Raw genomic sequence first — 16,119 nt, forward strand, 5'->3', positions numbered from 1 at the left:
GGTGTAACATTAGCTACAGGTGTGAGATATTCATCCGTTTGCAGAGCACAGCTGCTTAATTGAAAACAAATGGTATGGAGGGGACCTATAAGAAGCTTGCACTCGGGGTCAGAGATAAAGAATTCACTTGTCCTTGCCCTGGCAGGGTTTATAAACCAGGGGTTAATACTTTTGCAAAGGTTTATCTAGGAAGTTCAGGGGGACTGTGTTATCGGTCCCATTGGACAAGGCAACTACAATACCAGCAAGTAGATAGCTTTTGGAGTGATGGCCCAGGTCTCGGTAGCTCTCTGTTCTAGAAGAAGAGCCCCAGGCTCCACCCCACATTTCCAGGATCTCAGCAGTTGTATGCCTTGTGGCTAATTTTGCCCTACGTGACTCCACCACCACCAGTCATAGCTAATTGGAGAAAGGATGGACTCCTGATCCATCCTGCGCTAGACTGGGAGGTTAGAAGCAGATCTGAGACAGTCTTTGCATAGGCAGATACACAGCATGCCAACTCGGGAGCAGTGAGCTGCCATTTCTGTCCCAGGTCAGCCTGTTTGAGGGCTCACATGCAACCACTTGGAGGGTCTGTACCCATTGCATGTTGGAGGTGGTGACAGTTAACTGTCATAAAGTAGATGAGCTGGAGGAGAGGTGATTGATTCCAGGGATAGTTCGGTCATGGAAGAGATGGTCTTGGCGTGCAGCTTAATTGAGCTTGTTTACGAGCAGCAGGGAAGGACCCAGGAGAGGGAGGCACTGAAATCCCTAGAGGGGGCAGGCTGCGGAGAGAAGGCAGGCTAGCATTCCAGAGGGACTAGTCCACACGGGAGGCTCCGGGAGGGAGGAACAGCACTTGCCAGCTTTGCTGCCTTCTGTCCCATGCCTGGGACTGTCTCTTGTGGGGTCTCAACACATTTGGAAGTACAGAGGTCTCCTGCCCTGGAGGTGAGAACATCAGGGTTGAAAGGGAGAGAGACTCAGAACTCCCATCGTCACTGTTTCCTTTCCCAAAGCTTTCAGAGACACCCTCATCTTGTATATTCCTAGTTTACAGAAAAGAGGACAAGGGCTCAGAGGCAGAACCTGCTCAAAGGACTAAGCAGATTCCTGTACAGCCAACTCCTGAGTCCCCACTTTTGCTGCATGACCAGCATTGGGCAGAACTGACCTGAAACCCATTTCCCTCTGAGGGGAAGCTGTAGTAAGACCTCAAACACTACAGCCAGTCTAAGGCAATTGTCTAAGTTACCACCCAAGTAGTTGCAGTCAGTTTACCTGAAACTAGTTTGAGATTCCCCCCAAGAAATTTAGGCAGTTGCCCCAAGTAGTGTAATTATTTTAACAAACATCCTGGTTTGCACATTTGAATGAAATGCTAACTCGGGTGATGCTTATATTGCTCACTCCCTCGCAAGGGTGCAGATCCTCAACAGCTGCTGCATTCAAACTGGCCAGCAGGCCAGGCCCGTGCTCAGTGCTGGCAAAACAACTGTTGTCCCTGTTGTCTTGACATTTACAGTCCGGGAGGGGGGGGACACAAATTGGTTAAACCAGTAGTCATAGTATTCAGTGCAACATAGTGTTTAGTGCAACTATAAACTGAAATGCCGTCTAAGCAGAGAAGTATAGTTGAACTAACTGGCCCTAAACTGAGGCATCAGGGAAGATCCAGGAACAGCATGTGCAGAGGTCAAAGACCCTGGTGGCCAGAGCAGAAAGGGACTCAGGAAGAGCTGTTTAAAAGCCAGGCAGGATCCAGGCACTCCAGGATGTCGTAGGCGTAGGGAGAATGTTGGCCTCTAAAGAGAAACGAGATGCAAGGAGCAGAAGTATAATAAGGCTTTTGAGAGAACTCTGGCCACAAGAAGGGGCTCCTTGGATGGAGAGAAAACAGAAGTGGTTAAAGTAGCCCAGGTGAGAGGTGATGGACACTAGGAGAGCTTGGAGTAGGGCGAAGATCTGAGAGAGATAAGAACTTCAAGCAAGGTGATTTGGTCACAGGTGTGGGGTTTCGGCAGGGGTGGAGCGAGGTTTCCAGCCAGTGCAACTGGAGAGACATGGTGACCCTGTGCACCGTGAAACGGAAGACCATCAGGAACTGTATCAGTGCACTGGTTTGGGGGCGGAGTGGGGGAGTGAGGCTTTCAGTCTGTCGGGCTTTGGTTTGGCCTGAGCCTTTCAGACTTGCCCATGGAGGTTCTGGGGAGGTGGCTTACTATGCAAGTGAGGTGCTCAGGGAAGTGGCTGGGCTGAGATGGGGAGCTGGGACTCACTGGGGCATACGGACGTAGTGCACCTTCCCAACCCTACCCACAAAAGACAGGATACACTGTCCGAGGTGGGTTAAGAACTGTGGGTGGGGACGGGAGCCCAAGTAGCAGTGTCAAGGCCACAGCTGACACCACTCTGCTCTGAAGGGGTGATGAGAGGTTACTGAACCCTGAACCCCTAGAGGAAAGAAATAGTCAAACTGAGACCACCCCACAAGGAGAAAGGGAGACTAAACACCCTGGCCTCCCCTTCAGTGTCCTGGGGTTTCTAAACTAATTGGCCACTTTTTTGGATCTGCATTAGTTATATTTATGGTATGTAGAATCCCTTTTTATTCTCGCATCTTTCTGATTCATTTTCTTAGTTCCTTCCAGTTGGCTCCCTGGAAGGTGATACCCACTGGGGTAAACTGGAAACATAATTGGGTATGGTAATTGGCCACATACCCAACAATCTGATTCGTAAAGCTGCATAAGAGTGTGCCCATTGTAAAAATCATTCGTGTTTGATAATGTAGGTTCCTTGGGCTGTCCCACAGTAGAGATACAAAACAAGGATATGCTAAAAGTACATGTCACGAGTCAGTTGAATGATTTTATATCGTAATCTGGCCACAAGTGAAGGTGTTCCACTCTTTAGGCAACACACGTTTGTAAAGTTTTGTATTTACTTAACGGTACTCGGATAAAAATGCTCCAATATTTAACATTTCTAGTCTGTTTTCCTGAAGTTGTATTTTAAATCTTCTAGGAGTTCACATTGATACCTGCCTGTCAGAAGTTCATCAGTTGCCTCTCTCCTTGGGGGTTCTCAGCAGTTTGTCAATGTTTATCCTGTGTTAGGAGTCTAGGAGAGAGAAATGGGTTAGGGGGTGCTTTTTTACCTGATGATGTATCCATGGTTTCACTCCCGTCAATTTGACAGAGCAGCGAGTTAATAAAATTTCATAGGGACCTTCCCATTTTTGGTTCCAACTGTTGGATGTTGATTTTTCCTTTAAAAAAGAACATGGTCCCTGGGCTTAAGGCGATGTAAGGGAACATCTGTGGGAAAAGAGCCAACTCGAGGTGTAGCAGTGAATTGCTTCTATTGTGGCCCCTAGTGACTGAACACATCTCATTTTCTAATTCTTTGACTTGTCTAGTCCAGGTCTACATACCACCTTGCTCTAGGTGTGGTTTCCCATATACCATTTCAACTAGGCTCAAAATGAGCCCGCTTCTGGGTGCTACTCTTACCTGCATCAAAACCACGGGGAGTGCCTTGTCCCATGAGGGATTGGTCTCCTGGCAGAGATGAGCTACCATTTTCTTTGGAGTATGATTCATCTCCATTTTCCCAGTAGATTGTGGTCTCTAAGATGCATGTAGTTTCCAGTGTGTGTTCGGTGATCCTGACGGTTTCTATGGAACTTTTGATGTAAAACCCCTCCATTATCACTTCGTATTGAAAACGGGAATTCAAAACCATGGGATTATTTCCTACAGGAGCCACCCTAGTTACTTATGAGTCTTGCTCTGTATGGCATGGTAAAGCCTCTACCCTTCCTGTATAGGTATGTACAAAAACAAGATATAATTTCCACATGCTTTTGGCATAACAGCAAAGTCTATTTGCCAGTCCTCACCTGGTGGTTGCACCTGACTTGTCTCCTGTAAGGTCCCAGTTTTGGGTTAAACAGTTCTTTTTAACGGTTACTTTTTTTTGTTTTGTTTTGTTTTTACATATTAGGGTCCTATAGTATAAATTCAGTCACAGACACATGGCCTCTCTTCCACTCTTCCATAATGAATGCTTTCATGTAAGAACTCCTTTCATTAAATGTTCAGGCATAAGAATTATTCCATCTATTATAAATCCATCCTTCCTCTATTCTTTTGTATGGATTGTTTGAGACTGTTACTTCCAAGTCAAAGCCCCACTCTTTTACTCTCAACCTGTCTGGTATGTTGTCTTATATCTCGTATCAGAGAAAGCAGCAATGACGAGGTTGGAGGTTTTAGCTTGGCTGCTGCTCCTGCTTCTAGATCTGCTGTTCTATTGCCTTTTATAGAGCCCATTTCTCCTTTCTGGTGACTGTAGCAATGTATTATGGCAACTTCTTTAGACAACATTGTACTTCTAATAAGGCTAAGATTTTGTCTATATTTTTTTAACAGATGTTATCCTCTTTCTCGCCAGATGGCTCCATGAGCATGAACTATATTAAAAGTATATTTAGCATCTGTATATTTATTTGCTGTCCCTTTCCCAGATGTAAAGCTCTGAGTGCAATAAGTTCTGCCCATTGTGAAGATGTTCCTGGGGAAAGGACCCCGCTCGCCGATACTATTTGTAGTTTACTGCTGCTTAACCAGCTCTTCAAAGTCCTTGCTCCATGAAGCTGCTTCCATCAGTGTACATCTGTCTCAGTGGCTGGGATAGACTTCATCAATTATTTGTATGTAGTTGTGCACAGGTTCCCCTTCCCTACTCAGAAGGAAGATAGCCAGGTTTAAGCTAGAAGCTTTTAGAGTGATGTTAGGATTATCGAGTAGAATAGCTTGATATTTATCTGACCAGCAGTGAGCCAATATCCACCTTTCTGATCTAACAGTGGCAGTACATAATGTGGTGTATGCACAGTGGCTGGTCCTAAAGTGAATTTTTCGGCCTTTGAGAATGTCACAGGTGGCTGCTACAGCCCTTAAGTATACTGGCCATCCTTGGATAGTACTGTCTGTTGAGAAAAATAGACCACAGGATGTCTGACATTTCCTAATTTGAGTAAACACCCCTAATCCAGTCCCTTCTCTTTCATGTATGAAAAGGTCAAAATGCTTTCTTGGGTCTGGGAGTCCTAGGACTGGGGCTGTTCAAAGTTTTCTTGTTTTCTGGAAGGGATTTTTATATTCAGTGGTCCAGTTTAGAGGTTCTTGCTTGGATCCTGGCAAGGCTTTCTATATAAGGGTTTTGCTATGAGTCCCAAATTAGATATCCAAATTCTACAGAATCCTGCCATTCCTAAGAATTCTCGAAGCTGCCTTCCTGTAAGTGGCTCTGTTTTTCAGGCTAAAGCTTCTCTCTGTTCTGGCAATAATTTCTCTCTCCTTTGGATAATTCAGAACCTAAATATTACTGATTCTTGTCAAATCGGGGCTTTTCTCTTTGAGGCTTTCTACCCTCGGTCTGCTAAGAAATTCAGAATTTGAATAGGTCATACCTAATGCTTTTCTGGTATGATTTGTGATTAAGATACCATCTATATACCATAATATTGCAAGTGTGATTCCCTTAAGTCTCTAGCTAAAGCTTCTCCAAATATTATGGAAGTGTTTTAAAATCCTTATGGCAGAATAGTCCAGTACTGTTGCTTTGTTAGTAATGGGGTCTTCCCATTCAAAAGCAAAAAGTTCTTGAGCTTCTGGATCAAGCGGTATGCAGTAAAGGGCATTTCTCAAATCTAAGAAGGTGAGCCAATAGATCTCTAGGTAATGCAGCAAGTATAGTATTACAGTGTGGATGCCTTCTACAGTTAGATTAATAGTCTGGAGATCTTGCACAAACCAGTATTCATTTTGGGTGCCTGACTTTGGTACTGGCAATATTGGAGGGTTATAGGAAAACTGACAGGGTCATGTTAATATTTCAAAAATGTCTCTTCTTTCTCTGGGTTCTAGTTCATGTGGAGGTTGTTTAAAGACCTACAGAACCTGACTCTTGGAGTATCACTTGAACCAGTCTTACTTTTTATGCACGTCTGGGTTTTCCATCAGCCCTTACTTCTGGTTTTACAGCATTCAAGGCTTCTGGGATAGGCGTGGTCAGCTTATCTCCTTCAGGAAACCACAGCCCAGTTTGCAATGCACAAGCTTTTCCTAGAGGCACTTCTATTGACAGACAGTCTGAAGAAAATGTTATCTGGGCATCTAACTTGGTTAACAGTTCTCTTCCAAATAAGGCAACTGGACATTCCCGTACATTCAAGAAACTATGCTTTAAACTTTGGTACCAATTAAGCTGCAAAAATGGCTTATTTGCTCTTTTACTACCAGATACTCCTATTATAGTAACTGGATGGGTTGGAAATTGCATTAGGTTTTTAATTGATTACTGAATATGCGGTTCCTGTATCAATAAGAAAGTCAATTAATTGTTTTCCCACCTGTATTGTTACCTGAGGCTCTTGGTGGGAGACTGAGAAGTGGTGTCTCATCTAATTGAGTCCCTGGGCCCCTTCACTCCAAGTCGCTGTAGTTGGTATCATCTCATTGGGGCATCTAGAATTTGGGTCATCTAGCTTCCCTAGGTGTTTTTCTCCCCCAGGATTGGCTAGGGCAATCCCTCCTCCAGTGCCCTTCTTTCTTGCAGTATGCACATCGGTTGGTTCCTATATTCCTTAGGAATTCCTCCCACTCCGGAGGGGAGCCCAGGGGTCTCACCTTCCTGTTATCTCATCCTGGTTGTCCTTGGTTCATTAGAACCCCTAGAAGTGCCATTTGCCTAAGGTATTGATCAAGTGCTGCTTGCTTGCTTTTGGAAGTACCAGTCATCTTTAACCTGGTCCCTGTTATAAACTTGAAAAGCAATTTCAGCTGACCTAGAGATAAGAAATCCTAGTCTTCCATCAGTTTTCTGTAGCTTTCTCCTTGTATCAGGAAAACTGAGTAATAAAAGTCATATTTAAGTTTCTGGCATTCTCTGGACTTGCCAGATCTATATCCATGTCCTGCCAGTAGATAGGACGAATTCTTTCAAGGAAAGCCGAGGAACTTTCCTTTGGTCCCTTGCCTTACAAAAGATAAGCAAGTTTATGGCTATGGGGGCCCCTTTTCGCAGACCTGCCACGATACACTCTTTATGATGCTCTAATTTAGCCCGGTCACCTGCATCACTGGATTCCATTCAGGGTCTCTAGTACTGCTAAACTTGCTCCAGCAAGATTTTCTCATTTCTTATCTGCTTCCTGCTTTGCTTTTTCTATTACCATTCTCTGTTCTTCTCCTGTTATCAGGGCATTTAAGAAGGCCTATCGGCCCAATTTGGATTATATGTTGCAAATATTGAAGCAATTAAGCTTTATTACCTTTGGGTCTCCTCTATAGTGAGGTATTTTTCCAGCTATATAAACCCAATATGGAGAACGGGGTGTGCACATGCAAAGATCCTCTTGGGCCTCCCTATTTGTTTACTCCTTTCCGGATCAGCAGCCTCTATCTTCACACTGGTGAGCCCTTGGTGTGAGTGCTTAGCCCTCAGTTGACCCATATCCCAGTTAAAAAGCAAATATGGGGCAGCACCAGGATTCAAGCCCAGGGCTGCCTTCCTCAGAGCCCAAGACGTTAACCTGGAAAAGGACCGAAACAGATGGACCAGGATCTACAAATCTTAGTTTTGCTCTTGAATAGACAACTTCCTCTATTTTATTTCAGTAAATGGTTCCATTTCGTGGTCTTTTTTTGACCAAATTGAAGGATGATTTCCGTTACTCTCCATTTGAAAATCTTGGTCCCTTTTGTGTAAATATTCATACTTCTAGTATTTCTGACCTTTTGCCAGAAAGCGATGGAACCCTAGCCAGCCTCCAGTTGTGCAGCTGCCTAGCACTGGCTTGGCCCCAGTGGCACTCAGTGCCGTGGTCAGTTGGTGGCCTGCAGGGGCTGGAGGGGAGGGAGTGTGGTCCAAGGATTGTGCTGAAGGCATGGCCTCGAGTCCTGGGGCCTCTGCTTCCCGTGGCCCCAGGCCTTTCTTCTCCTGTTGCTCCAGTTGGCACCTGGGTTTTCACCCTGACCACTGCACACCCGGCATCCAGCAGAGGGTGTGTTCAGGCCGGTCATCTCCCTGTACCCCTGCTGTCTGCCCCAGAACTTCCTTTCCAGTTAGGGGGACACCTGCCCTGTGTATTAGTTCTGTGGGGTTTCCTGGGATGCAGGACTTTCAGTGCTAAGACTGGGAAGTCCTCGGCAGGGTGACGCGAGTCAATCGCCCTATTACAGCATGCCCTAGAGGTGGTGATGTGCAGGGTCTGGGGTAGCTGGAAGCCCTGGGCTGTCACCCTAGGCAGCAAGCAGCCACATCTCTCACCTAGGTGCCTGCGTGCTGTTTTCCATAGGATCCCTGGCATGGAAGGGTGGGAAGCATGGCTCTACTGCCTGTGCACTGACTAATACAGTGCTGCTCGAATGCAGGGCCCGGGAGGTACAGCGCACTGAAAATATTCCCATTGATATCCACATACTGCCTTCCCTTCGTAAGGCTGACAAGCTTTAACAAGGAGACTGAATGTTGAAGGCAGAGAACCCACCAAGGAACCCTCAAAGGACAAAGGTAAATGATTAAACCTCATCAAAGTGAGGCCAGGACTCTTCCGTTAAGCTCAGGCATGGGTCTCAGTCATTAAATAAGGTTTTTGTGTAACCGGAATGTTATGTGCCCTGAAATGTACACCCAGAAAATGATCCAAGGTTCAGTCCCGCATGGCTGACCCAGCCTCCTTCCCAAGGAGTCCCAAGTGTGCGCCAATGCATTCCAGAAACCCATCCCGGCTTCTGCCAGCCCCTTGCACTCCAGGTAGCTATGTCTGCCTAATTGACTTCCAATCCCTCTTCATATTACTAGAATCTTTTCTCTAGTCTGCTTCTCTGTCAACAAAGGCCCAGCTCCTTTCTCCCAAAACACAGAAAACAGAAGGTAGTTATTTTGGCTGAGAGGGGGCTGTCTTGCCCCTTTGTTTCCACAGAGAGGGAATTGATTAGCTGAATATGCTTGGCTTCTCCATCCTCACACCCCCAAGGGAGAGGGAGAGACTGATGCGACTGGTAGTAGATTGGCCTTGGGATTGGACATGCTCAGGGGCTCGGCCTGCCTGCTGAGAGGAGGTGCTCTGTCCACTTCCTCCACAGAGGCATCTTCACGGCTAGCCCCCACCCCAGAGCAGAACCTGGAGTTGTCCAGGTCTCCCTGTGGCTGGGTAGGTATGTGGGCTGCCTCCCCCTGGCCTTGGTGTTCCCCCTTGGAAAGGATTCCCTTGTTAACAGTGACATCTACATGATAACATTATATACCATTATATAGTTGTGTGTTCATCACCAAAATTTTTGAACCTTTTTACCACACATGAAAATAAGAAAAATTAAAGTGCAAAAGAACAAAGTAAAAAAGAACACTGGGTGCCTTTTTTTCTGCCCCCATTTTTCTACTCATCCATCCATACACTGGACAAAGGGGTGTGCAATCCACATGGCTCTCCCAATCACATTGTCACCCCCCATAAGCTACATTTTATACAATCGTCTTCAAGATTCAGGGGTTCTGGGTTGTAGTTGGATAGTTTCAGGTATTTACTGCTAGCTATTCCAATGCATTAGAACCTAAAAAGGGTTGTCTATATTGTGTGTAAGAGTGCCCACCAGAGTGACTTCTTGGCTCCTTTTGGAATCTGTCACTGAAGCTTATTTCATTTCCTTTCACTTCCCCCTTTTGATCTTGGAGGATTTTTAAGAAGGATCTGGTTTTAGGTGGTTATGGCCATTACTCTGCTACTTTGTAAAGACTGGATTGGATGGATCAAAGCTGGGGGCAGCTTGCTTTGGCTAGTGTTTAAAATTGAGTTTTTCCTTCAAAACACTTTGCATGTTAAACATCCAGGAATACTCAAAGTTGCAACTGGGTAGAGAAAGCTATGCAGCCAAGTCTCCTGTGACTCTGCTTCTTGAAACACATCTGTTTCATTTTAGGCTCAATTCCAGAGGGGCAGGTATGGGGGTCTGTGGTCATAGCACCATTAACCCAACACTTTGAGGTAGTAGCATCACTGGGTGCACTGCACTTTGGTCTCTGTTCCTTGGGTGTTTCCTGGCAGTTATCAACATGAGTCCCAGCAGCCAGAAGAGCTGATCTGCCTGAGCTGTGACGGGGGGGGACCCTTCAACATCTGCTCTGTCCTAACTGCATCCAGTGCCTTCTATGTCTTGTTATCCCACTTGGTACAAGCATCTGGATTTGAATGTACAGCTAACTTTCCAACCACCTTTGCCTCAACCTGGACAGAAAGAGAACTCATCTGCAACTCTTGTTAAAGTTGAAGAGTATAAAGAGTTCCAAAGTTACTTTCCATAAAACTCTGATTAGGTGGTAAATCACCAAGTTCCCTCTGTGGTTAGCTCATTACTGATGTTAATGAGCTAAGTTATACTCAGTGTAAAGGGAATTGGTTAAGCTGATAGTGCTGGGATCGTATATCAGACACTTGTAATGTCAATCAAATTAGCTTCAGACTTAAGGGGCTACCTTAGCCATAAAACGCATCTTTTCATTCCCATGGCAAATCAAAATCACTGTAATGTGACCAAAATTAATTTGACATGATAGCAAGTAAGACACTTAAATAAAATAGCAATTCTTGATTTTCTAGCTGCTGCTTGTTCACATATACAAGACTTCTGAAAACTTAAGTAGACTTGGTCTTATTCTGTGCTGTTTAAATTTGAGAATCTGGAATTAACATACCCAAGCTTTAATCTGACTCTGCAGATAGGGAGGTAGATTATTCCAGATGTGTACTTGATAGGGTGTGTAACTTACGAAAGAGTCTTTGACATAGTGATGCGACACAGGAAATTTCTGGCTTTCTCACTTTGCTTCACACCTGCATCTGCCTAACTTGTAAAACAAACGTGGTAGATCTTTTGAGACTCGGAGATGAAGGTGCTTTGTAAACTGTAAAAAAGTTCTCCAGATATGACATTGACTTTTTTTTTTTAATAATGGATGCTTCCCGAATCTAAGTGTTATCCTTGCAAAGGGGTCATAATAATCTCTCTATCATTCCAACTCTAGCATATGTGCTGCTGAAGCTAGCACTGACTATGCATGTCTACTAAGCTTTTGCTATGTTCCAGACACTACGCTGAGTGCCCACAATGTGTAAGTTAAAAGGCAAGGGTGACATGGGCATCAGACCTGGGTCCTCGTCCTAAATCCATTCACATACCTATTACATTAGGCTGTGTAAAGAATCCTAGGGCCCAGGGTTAGAGATTGACCCCCTGCTGGCAAGCATCTCATCCACAAATGCTATTATTTATCATTGGGAGATGAAAGGCTGGTAGTCTAGAACCAGTTGAAGAGTCTGGGTGAACTAAGGTAAGGGAGTGTTCCTCCCTTGTGATCTGGAAGGGCTTCTTGGTGGAAATGGCTTTGGAGTGCCATCTTGCATTGAGTTGAATTAAAGTAGGCAAAAAATGAGGACCTCCCAGCTGGGGGCAAGAGTGAACAGAAGCTCTAAGGCCAGTGCGGGGTGTGCTGTGAGCCCAGGGAGTCATCTAGTGCTGAGGACTATTGGGAGAGGCTGGGGCGGGAGGCTGGCCTGGCTGTTTGGGGCCTTCATAGGCCCAGACAAGGGGTTGGAGCTTTTCCTGAGAGAGTGAGGGGAAACCAAAGAGGTTTCTTGGCAGAGAAATCTCACCAGACTATTGCTTGAGGGGGCCACACTTGGGTCTGTCGTCTCCCTATCTCCAGAGAGCTCAGTGAGTGTTCCCCTAGGGATATTGAGCTGACGGCCAGGCTAGACATGTGGACAGTGCTGCAGATAAGGAAAAGAGAAGTGGGGGGGGGGGGGGGGTGCTGCTGTTAGCAAAGCATCTGTGGTGACACCTTAAGTATTCCATTCAGAGCCTTTGTTCTCCTTTGGCAGCCAAGTTCGAGTCACTTGGTCCAGGGACTTCTCAGAATGGGCATGAGCTCTTTAATGCTGCAATAATCTACCTGAAAATATTATATGCTTAGATTAAAACAATAACCAGTGTGGGACAGGTGCCCTCCAGGTAGTTCGCATTGGATTCCCTTAATTACTCAGATGTTTGTGCCCAGTATTAGAGGTGACAGAACTACCCAAATTTGAAGTCAGACCAATCTAGGCTCAAAATTTGATTCTGTCATCAAGTGCTTCACTTCTATAATACTTCTGATCCCAATGAAAAAGATGGCTCAATCAATACTTTGCGAACTACTTAGAACCATAAATCAAAATTTTGAAATTCCAAACCTGAGTCCTTATTTTTAACACATTTTGCTGCTTGATTGTTCTGTGTAAGTTTTGCTTCCCCCATCACCAAGGCTTTTTCACTGCTTTGTGCAGTCAGAGGGCAGGGTTAGGAGCTCAGTGTTCTGCCAAATTTGGCAATTTGTATGCCTGTTTTTGGAGAGCCAGCTACATCAACATTCTTTTAAATACTGGCAGCTGACAAGCATGACCATGCTGGTTTTCAGAGTTTGCTGATCTTTCTGCTGATTCTAGCTGACCTGCAGGACTAGGTGTTTCTTGAGGCTACTCTGGAAACTTGGTGCTGGGATCATGGGTGGTATACTAAGCTCTTAAAAAAAAAAAAAAAAAAAAACAAAACTTAAAATTTCCAAGCAAAGTAAATGGGAAAAACAAATATCCTGAAATAACTTCATTCTTTTCAATATGCTCCTACCGTACCAAAAGAAAATGAACCATAGTCACACCTGAGCATTCCCATATCAAGATTACCCTCAGTATCTTCTGTTAGATAGCAGCTAATGAAGGGGAAACGATAATCTATCTCTAGGTCCCCTATATTCTATACTATAAGACACTTATTTTACATTTCAGAGTCCACATTAGTGGTATACAATATCTTTTTGTGTCTGGCTTATTTCACTCACCATATGTCTTCAAGATTCATCCATGTTGTCATGTTTCACTATTTCATTCCTTCTTACTGCTGTGTGGTATTCCACGTTTCTCCACTCATCTGATGAAGGACATTTAGATTGTTTCCATCTCTTGGCAATTGTGAACAATGCTGTTATGAACATTGGTGTACAAATCTGTGTGTGTCACTGCTTTCAGGTCCTCTGGGTAAATATTGAGAAGTGAAATTGCTGGATTGTAGGGTAACTCAATATCGAGTTTTCTGAGGAACTGCCAAACTTGTCTTCCAGGGTGGCTGAACCGTTATATAGTCCCACCAGCAATGAATAAGAATTCCAATTTCTCCACATCCTCTCCAGCATTTGTTTCCTGTTTAATGGCAGCCATTCTAATTAGTGTGAGATGATACCTCATTGAAGTCCTGATTTGCATCTCCCTAATGGCTAGGAAGATGAACATTTTTTCATGTGTGTTTAGTCATTTGTATTTCCTCTTCAGTGATATCTTTTCATATCTTGCCTGTTTTATAATTGGGCTGTTTGTACTATTGTCATTGAGTTTCTTTATTTATACAAGATAAGTCTTATCGGATACGTGGTTTCCAAATATCTTCTCCCATTGAGTTGTGTGCCTCTTGACCTTTGACAAATTCCTTTGAGGTACAGAAACTTTTAATTGAGGAGTTCCCATTTACTTTTTGTTGCTTGTGCTTTAGGTGTAAGGTCTAAGAAGCAACCTCTTAATGCAGGTACACATCTTCAAGACTTAGTATTATCTTCTATGAGTTTTATGGTACTGTCTCTTATATTGAGATCTTTGATCTGTGTTAATTTTTGTACAGGGTGTGAGGTAGGGGTCCTCTTTCATTCTTTTGGATATAGATATCCAGTTCTTCCAGCCTCATTTGTTGAAGAGGCTGTTATGTCCCAGTTCAGTTCAGTGGATTTGGGTGCCTTATCAAAAATCAGTCAACTGTAGATCTGGGGGTCTATTTCCGAATTCTCGATTCCATTGATCAACATGTCTATCTTGTGCCAATACCATGCTGTTTTGATTACTGTGGCTTTCTAGTAGGCTTCAAAGTCAGGCAGTATAGGTCCTCCCACTTCATTTTTCTTTTTTAGAATGTTAGCAATTCAAGGTATCTTTCCCGTCCAAATAAATTTAATGACTAGTTTTTCTAAGTCTGCAAAGTAGATGGTTGGAATTTTGCTGGTAATTGCATTGAATCTTTAGATCAGTTTGGGTAGGATTGACAACGATGTTTAGCCTTCCTATCCATGAACATGGAATATCTCCCCATTTCTTTAAGTCCCCTTTAAGCTTGTTTTATGTAGCTCTACTAAAAAATTATCTTGTTTTCTGCAGTGGCTCAATCTATTCAGGGATGCTGGGCTAAAGGGACAAGAATTATCCATCTTTCATATTTTTATGGGGGTGTATGTAGATGCTGGAAGGTCTACTCACCCTTTTGGATCATGTTCTTTGACTTTCTCCCTTTTAATCCCCCTTGTTCTCACCACCAGGGAATGAATGGCCTCTTTGGGGGATAGAGTCACTCTTGCACACCCTGTGCCTCATGGCTCTAGCTTTCTTTGTCTTGGGCCTAGATGGTTGCTCATAAATAGAGCACCCCTGTATACCTCCTCAGGTAAGCTAGCTGAATCAGAGCTAAACCCTGCCTCCTTTCTATCCAGGTCTTTAGAAGACAGAGTGCGAGTCAAGAAATTGATGATAAATGGAGACAGATGAAGCCCTTTTTAATGATAAAGCTTAATGGGGTGAACTTGATTTAGACTCCAGGCTGAAATGGGGCTCCCTACTTTCCCACCAAATGCATCGCCTTGACTTTCAAGTTGCAGGTGGAGCAGGTCAAGGAGGCAGGTCTACTGTGGGAGGAGTGAGCCCCTGAGTTATGACTACAGAATCCCGCTGGTGTTCCCAGATCTGTGCTTGCTCTTGACAGGCTGGGCTGCATAAGGGGGGACGTCTGTGCTCTGTGTTGGTTGAAGTTAGCACCTCTTAGGGCCGCAACTGGCTCTAACATCCACAGGCCATGTGGGCTGTTGAATAGCATGAGGATCAAATGCAGCTTTGGCTGCATCCCTCATGTACAAGGCTCTAGCTGGGTCTAAAAAGGGGTTTATCTTAGACATTAAAACAGACTTATTGGCACCCTCATTCTGACATCAGGATTTGGGCAGAGATTCTTTCTTGGGGTCTGAAGGGAGGTGGGGAAGCTAATGTCCAGCCTCTCGGCTTGTGGCCCAGGAAGGATCCCAGGTGACCACTGTATCATTACAGGTCTCTGGGGTGCTTTTAGATGGTCCACTCTTGCTCGGGGCCCTTCTCGGTAGGAAACTCAGACTTGCTAAGGGCAAAGAGTTGCATGGATGGAAGCAGAAGCACAGCTTGCCTGTGTGGCTATAGCTGAGGAGTCCTCAAGAGGTTGATCCTGGTGAAATGAACTTGGTTGCCTCTGAGTATGAGGTTCAACCAGAAAACTGCTGAGGGATGCAATGCCAGCTAACTTCCAGAGCACAGGCAAGCTCAGAAGAATGGAAACTTCACCCTCAAGCCTTGGCCTTAGTAGCCTGTGAATTTCTGGATGTTCTGTCCTGAGTAGCCTGGGCACTGATTCAGGGTTGTCCCAGGACCACGCTGTTCAAGCAAAGTTGCTGCCAGTCTCAAGGAGTGGCAGCTGATGTGTGTCCAAACATGTGTCCAGGCTTCCCTAGACCCTGCCTGGCACCAAAATGCTGGTGGGCTGCTGATGAGCTGGTCACAAGAATTGGGCTTTGGGGATGTCGCTGTGGAATTTGTGGCAGCAAAGAGGGCCTTGATACTTTTTTTTTCCATTGTGAACCATTTGGGTGATGCTTGAACTATAGGATCAGCGTTTCAGTGGGTATAAAAAATAAGGCAAGCCAAGTGGATGCCTGGTTGGGGCAAGAAGACCCTGTGAAGGCAGCAACTGAGATTTCAGTGGCTCTTTAACCCTTAGGATATATTGAGAGAACTTCTCGAATGTCACTGCTGTGAATAGCCTTCAGCAAACACTGAATTCAAAAGATGCCAGAGGACACACACCTGAGAGGGACACTAGGAATGTAGGGCGTGTGGGAGAGGGGAGAAGAAACTGAATGCAACTTCTCATATCCCAGAGGAGGGATTTTTTTTACATCATTTGGTTTTTCTAC

At 44.7% G+C, this 16,119-nt stretch overlaps 1 non-coding gene across 1 annotated transcript; it reads right to left on the reverse strand.

The window, feature by feature from the left end:
• Positions 1–10,999: 10,999 nt before the first annotated feature.
• Positions 11,000–11,103, reverse strand: LOC119530699. Its single transcript, XR_005216090.1, has one exon. It is a non-coding gene; the product is annotated as a U6 spliceosomal RNA (small nuclear RNA).
• Between the last annotated feature and the right edge of the window lie 5,016 nt (positions 11,104–16,119).

This window comes from Choloepus didactylus, chromosome 3 (assembly GCF_015220235.1).
Source record: "Choloepus didactylus isolate mChoDid1 chromosome 3, mChoDid1.pri, whole genome shotgun sequence".
In the NCBI taxonomy this organism is placed as follows: domain Eukaryota; kingdom Metazoa; phylum Chordata; class Mammalia; order Pilosa; family Megalonychidae; genus Choloepus; species Choloepus didactylus.